The sequence below is a fragment of the Rhincodon typus genome, chromosome 3 (genome assembly GCF_021869965.1).
Source record: "Rhincodon typus isolate 14 chromosome 3, sRhiTyp1.1, whole genome shotgun sequence".
Lineage (NCBI taxonomy): Eukaryota > Metazoa > Chordata > Chondrichthyes > Orectolobiformes > Rhincodontidae > Rhincodon > Rhincodon typus.
In genome coordinates, this window is record NC_063334.1 from 51,407,929 (window position 1) to 51,415,394 (window position 7,466).

The following is a 7,466-nucleotide window of genomic DNA, read 5'->3' on the forward strand; positions in this document are numbered from 1 at the left end:
CCAGCAAGGCCCATTGCTTTGGGCAGCCCAGGCCTAATGATTCTATGCATCATTAGTTAATTGTTTGACTAATAAGTGAACATAAGAATGAGAGGAATAGAGCACTGTGCAGACGGTGGGAGTTGCACTTGATTAATGCTAGGTTTCAGCTTTCCATTACATTGTGAGCATTGTCCATCATCGAAACAATGTGCACAGAATTGACTGGGATGTTGCAAATGTGCAAGAGTTCAATTTAGAAAGAGATCATATTAGCATCATTATGTTTCCATTCAAATTTATCACCTATTTAGTGTTATAAAATGTAACTTACTGTTACATTTGTACAATGCCCAGCATATTGCAAGTAATTCAGAAATATAGAGTCATAGAGTTATACGGCACAGTAACAGACCCTTCAGTTCAACTCGTATGCGCCGATCAGACCTAAACTGACCTAATCCCATTTGCCAACAGTTGGCCCATATTCCTCTAAACCCTTCCTATTCATGTACCCATCCAGATGCCTTTCAAATGTTGTAACTGTACTCGCCTCCACCACCTCCTCTGGTAACTCATTCCATACATAGAACCTTTGAATAATAGAGCATGAAAATAGAGCATGAAAACAGACCCTTCAGTCCAAGCCAAACATAATCCCAAACTAAACTAGTCCCACCAGCCTGCTCCTGGCCATATCCCTTCAAACCTTCCTATTCATGTACATATCCAAATGTCTTTTAAATGTTGTAATTATACCCACATCCATCACTTCACCAGAAGTTCATGCCACACGCGAACCACACTCTGCTCAAAAAAATTGCCCCTCATGTCTTTTTAAAATCTCTCTCCTCTCACCTTAAAAAATGCCCCCAGTCTTGAAATCCCCCATCCTAGGTAAAAGACAACTACCAGTAACTCTAACTATACCTTTCATCATTTTATAAACTTCTATCAGGTCACCTCTCAACCTCCTATACTCCTGTGAAAAAAGGTCCCAATTTGTCCTGCCGTTTCTTGTAACACAAAACTTCCATACCGAGCATACATCATCCTCTGCGTGACAAAGTTGTCTCCGGGTCCCTTTTAAATCTTTCCCCTCTCACCTTAAACCTATGCCCTCTAGTTTTGGACTCCCCTATCCTGGGAAAAGACCTTGGCTATTCACCCTATCCATGCCCCTCATGATTTTATAATCCTCTATTAGGTCACCCCTCAGCCTCCGACACTCCAGGGATAAAAGCCCCAGTCGATTTAGGATCTTGCTATAGCTCAAACCTTCCAATCCCGACATCTTTTTTATCGCAGGGTGACATGTTGCCACACCTTGGACTGTTCAGTCTTGATATATTTGTTGAAGATTAAGAGCAAGGAAGGCAGATTTTAAAAAAAACTAGAGAATCCTTATTGAATAACTTTAGCTTCTGTTCGTATGAACACAAATCATACCCATTTAATTGCTTTCCGATTAAATTATTGACCATAATACTATTTGAAAACTAAACTCAAATGTTCCCAATATGATTAAACACATTGAGCCAGTGCAAATAGTTATTCTATCAATATTCAAACCCCATTCTAGGCCAGCATAACATCCCAATTCAATGTCAAAAATCCGAAGCAATCTGGGATGAATGAAGTAGGATACTACAGAATATTTACCAATCTCTTGTATTAGTAAGCTTTATTTGCTGCTTTAATTGGGCTGTATTAAAAACACATTCACCATTTCAACCAAAGTTTGGTATGCCGAAGCAGTAAATGCAAATTATTTTACACATTAACCTCTCACCTCACAGTTCAACTATACTATTGTTTTTCTTCCTTTTGCTGATATATTCACATAAAGGTGCACGATTACGTGCTGTGGGCCATTTAGTATATGAGAATCTAAAGAATTTGTGCCTCCCAGAAGGTTAAAAGAACATAAGTTCTATATGATGAGGCCTATACAAGGCTAATATTGAAATTTGCAAAGGTAATTTCCTGAAGTGAAAAAAAGAGACACCTGAATCTACTCTCAATTTTAGGACAACAAAATTTAAGTCGTGTCAAGAAGAACAGCAATGCGATTGCAACAAAGAGGTGGTGCAAAGCCTGGGAGCGGCTCGAAATTTCACGCGGGCCTCCAAACCAACATGTCTCTCATGTTTGGGTTTAGCAGTGCTGGAAACTTACAGGCAACGAGGAAGGCAAAATCTCCAGAGTTGGAAGAGAACAACCCCCGGACTCGGAGCCTGAAGCAGCGAGTGGCGGGACAAATGTTGCAGATTGAGGAGGTGTTGGTGGGTTGGGCCTCCTCCTAACGCAGTGTCCAGGCCTCGAAACCCGCGCTGGAGAAAGGCGGGACGACGGTTGTTCCAACCGGACAGAGAAGGGACTGCGATTTGTGTATTTTTGTGGGGAAAGAGAAGAAATGTTGTGAATATGAACACGGTACAACCCGCTAAGATCGGACAAGAAGTCCCCAGAGGGTGAGATTTGAGCGGGGTTGGGGTTGGGAAAAGAGGGGAGATGCAAGGCCGCAGTATGGGGGAAGATGAGGATTGGAATAGGCACATGCCGGCAGAACGACACTTTCAACTCAACTTTGGAAAGGTACGAAAACAGATGCAGGAGCCGCAGTTTCCGCTTGGAGTTTTAATGGCAGGGGGGAGCCGGTTGTGGGGTAAGTGGAGCCGCCACCGCTAGGGAGAGTAAGGGACAAAAAGTGTCCTCATTTGTCGGGGAAGGTACGCGCACCTTATTCACACTTCTCACTCAATTATATTTTGAGTTGATTGTTTTGTCAAAGAACTATCAGTTGGACAACTATGTGCAATGCATTTTCAGTGACTATAAATGCTCAGCTCTTAGAGCTAACTGCTGATTGTGATTGGATGCAAAATTGCAACATTGATAGTCCTCACAGTGCCATTCCCAATTCTAAAGGACAGCAGCTTTGGTTTTAAAGAGAAGCAAATAATGACCTATACTTTTATACATATGGAGAGGTATGTTCTCGGAGTGTTTGAGAGGACCCAAGCAGTGGAACACAAACCATATAGGCATTTTGCCCAGAACTGTCACCAACCTCATAACCTCCAAACTTTAGTCTCTCAATCCCATACAGCCCCCTTCTACCTCCTTCCCAAAATCCATAAACCAGACTGCCGTGGTGAGCCTATCGTATCAGCTTGTTCCTGCCCCACCAAGCTCATCTCCTCCTACCTTGACTCAATCCTCAATGCATGGGAGACCCTTTTTTTTTAAGAAGAAACTAACTTAGAGGAAACTGCTGTATGAATGGACACAATTCTTCAAGAGCACCCATTGGCAAGAGGAGGTATGGAAAAGGAGCCAGAGAAAGGAATGCCAATGATCCCAAGGCCAAGGACCAGTTCCATCTCCCAGAAATGCCTGCTAAATGTGTGGTCAGAGCCATAGAACCCATCACCAATGACATAGATAACACGGTGTAGAGCTGGATGAACACAGCAGACCAAGCAGCATCAGAGGAGCAGGAAAGCTGACGTTTCGGGTCGAGAGTTTCCTAGGTAGGCAATCATATTCATTAGCGAGTGATTGCCGGCAATGATGAAAGGTGGAAAGGTAGCCTCCAATGGGATTGTACTAACAGGCCTCCCAACAGCCAGCGGGCGATAGAGGAACAGATGTGTAGCCAGATTATGGAAGAAATGTAAAAACAGTAAGAGTTGTTGTGGTTGGTGGTTTTAACTTGCCCTATATTGACTAGAACTCACTTAGTGCCAAGAGCTTGGATGGTGGGGTGGGGGCAAAGTTTAATTCACTAGGTGTGTCCAGGACAGTTCTTTTTAACAATCTGTAAATATTCCAACTAGGGAAAGAGCTATACTAGACCTGGTATTGGGAAATAAGCCTGGCCAGGTGATCATAGTCTTGGTGGGGGAGCATTTCAGGAACAGTGACCATAATTCTGTAAATTTTAACTTACTTTTGGATCAGGACAAGAGTAGTTCTTGGAAGAAAGTTATTTAGTTAGAAGAAGGCTAAGTACCATAATATTAGGCAGGAACTGGGAAATATAGATTGGGGACTGCTCTTTGAGAGTAAATCCACATCTGGCATTGGGAATCTTATAAAGGCCAGTTGATTAGAGTTCAGGACCAGCATGTTCCTGTGAAAATGAAGGATAAGGATGGCAAGATTCAACAATCTTGAATGATAAGAGAAAATGAGAGCATAGGCAAAATGAAAAAGGAGGCATATGTAAGGTTTAGGAAACTGAAGATCAAAAAAGCCCTCAAAGAATACAAAGATGACAGGAAAAAACTCAAACAAGGAATGAGGCGGGCTAAAGGGAGCCATGAATGTCTTTGGCAAAGAGGCTTAAGGAAAATCCAAAGACATTTTATTTATATATGAGGAGCAAGAGGGTAGCTAGGGAGAGGATAGGTCCTTAATGAATACTTTGCTTTGGTATTCACAAAGGAGAAGGACATGATGGATGGTGAGTCTCGGGAGGAGTATGTTGGTATTCTAATACGTCAAATAAAAGGGGAGGTGGTGTTGGGTGCTTTGAAAAGCATTAAGGTAGACATGTCCCAATATCTGATGAGATCAATCCTAGAATGCTGAGGGAGGAAGGTGAGGAAATTGCTGGGCCTTGTATAAAATTATTGTATCCTCTTTAGGCACCGGAGTGGTCCTAAGGTACTGGAGAATAGCTAATGTTCCTATTATTTAAGAAGGGCAGCAGGGATAATCCAGGAAATTAAAAGCAGGTGAGCCTTACATCCGAGGTAGGGAAATTATTGGTGAACGTTCTTAGGGATAGGACCTATTCAGATTTTGAAAAATATGGAATTATTCATGATAGGCAGCACGGCTTTATGCAGGGAAGTGGCTCACAAACTTGATGGAGTTTTTTGAGGAAGTAACAAAGATGATTGATGTTGTCGATGTGGACTTCAGCAAGGCCTTTGACAAAGTCCCTCATGGCAGGCTGATACAAAAACTGAAGTCACATGGGATCCTGATCCATGGTAAGATGGATACAGTACTGGCTTGGTATAGAAGCCATGATGTGGAGGTGCCAGTATTGGACTGGGGTGGACAAAGTCAGAAGTCACACGACACCAGGTTATAGTCCAAAAGATATATTTGAAATCCCAAGCTTTCGGAGCACTGGTGAACCTGGCGAAGAAACAGCGCTCTGAAAGTTTTTGATTTCAAATAAACCTTTTGGACTATAGCCTAGTTTCATGTGACTTCTGACTTAGTCATAGAAAAGAATGTAGCGGTGGGGGGGTGTTTTTCTCATTGAACGTCTGTGACCAGTGGTGTTCTGCAGGGATCAGTACTGAGACCCTTGTTGTTTGTAAGATATATAAATGATTTAGAAGAGAATGTAGCTGGCCTGATTATTAAATTTGCTGATGACACAGATTGGGGAGCTATGGATACTGAAGAGGATTGCCAGAGGATACAAAGGATATAGAAAGGCTAGAGACTTGGGCAGAGAAATGCCAGATGGGGTTTAGTATGGACAAATGATGCATTTTGGAAGATGTAATATACATAGAGTACGGAATAAATGGCAGAACCCTTAGTAGCAACAATGTACAGATGTATCTATGCTTACAGGTCGAGAATTCCCCGCAAGTGGCAGTACAAGTAGATATGGTGGTCAAGAAGGCATATGGCATCCTTGCTTTCAGTGGTCAAGGCATAGAATATAAAAAATTGGCAAGTCATGTTGCAGCTGTATAGAACTTTAATGAGACCACATTTGGAATATTGTGTACAGTTCTGGTTGCCACACTACCTGAAGGATGTGGTGGCTTTGGAGAGATACTGAAAAGGTTTACCAGGATGTTGCCTGGTTTGGAGGATATTCGTTATAAGGAGATATTGGACAAACTTGCTTTGTTTTCACTTGAACTTTGAAGGATGAGAGGGTGACCTGATAGAAGCTTACAAAATTATGGGAAGCAAGGATTGTGGGAATCTTTTCCCCCTGGGTAGAAATATCAATTGGTAGGGTACATACCTTTAACGTAAAAGGAGGAAAGCTTAAAGGAGATATTGGAAGCAAGTTTTTTTTACATAGAGGGTGGTAACTGCCTGGAATGCATTGTCGGAGGAGCTGGTGGATACAATAGCAACATTTAAGAGGTATCTTGACAGATACATAAATAGACAGGGAATAGAGGGATATGGACAGTATAGAGACAAAAGTTTTTTTAGTTTGGAAAGGTATCATGTGTTGGTATAATCTTGGGGCTGGGGTTGGGAGTGGGAGCCAAAAGGTCTGTTCCTGCGCTGTACTGTTCTTTGTTCTTTAGCACTGTTAAGGAGGGCTGGAATTTGTGCACTGATCAGAGACGACCTCGATTCAGGAGTTTAAGATGCTGGTCTGAATCTTCCCGTGCCCTGGTCATTGTGGAATACGATTGGAAACTTAAGAAAATTAGATGAGAAGTCCAGATGGGCTTTTCATTTTCAAACAGACCAAATTCTTGCTTGCAAACATCAAGAGGCATATTAATAGGGATTACTGCTCATAAACACACTCAACATTGCTTAATCTCATGTCATTAATATTCAGTCTCCCATTCTACAACCCTTCCCCCGCACCCACCCCAACCCCCAATAGAAACTAGATGTTGTGCGTTCTCGACATGAGAGACTGGTAGTATCTGGTGAACTGAAGCAAAAACAGAAATTTCTGTAGAAGCTCAACAGGTCTGACAGCATCTGCGAAGAGAAAGCAAAGCTAATATTTCAATATCTGGTGACTCCAGCTCTCACTTGCTCCTTCAGAATCTCTATCTTGGACAGATAGCACCAGCTTCCCAAGGCACAATACATGGACAATAACCACATGTACCCTACATCCACGGATGTTGGCACTTGACATGTATCAGCTTATCTGCATCATCATTGCACATCTCCAGTCAACTTACAGTGCACTTTCTGCATTTCAGTGCTGCACTTTGGAGCACACTGGCATCTTTCATTGAAATGCTGCTGTACGAACATTTCCCTCACAGGGGCAGACACGCAGCTACGAATTCAGCGAGGCTGCGTCTCAGGAATTCTTGCTTGCTCTCTTAGTACTCACTCACTTTGAGCCTCCTTGGATGCACACAGCACCTCTGCTTTGCTTTGTCTTTTTGCAGTATGTCCCCTCAGAGTTAACAGGCTCACAGTATTTCTGTTTTGCCTTGCCTTTCAATGCAGAGACAAAGCCAGGTAGCTTCTCAAGCTATATCAATCTGGCACCAGAACTATATGCCACCCTCGCACATAGCAAACATGCTGCATATGTGTCAACCAAATAGCCATGTCTGAAAAGCTAAAAGAAGTAGTCTTCAGTTAAGTCCAGAGGGACATCCTTTGTCAGGATTTCCCTGCTGACATTCTCTAGAAGTTTCTATTTTTATGCCAATTTCTCCTGATCTGCCATGTGTAGGGAACTATCATTAGCCATGCAGAGCAGCTCCAACTGCTAACAGTCGATC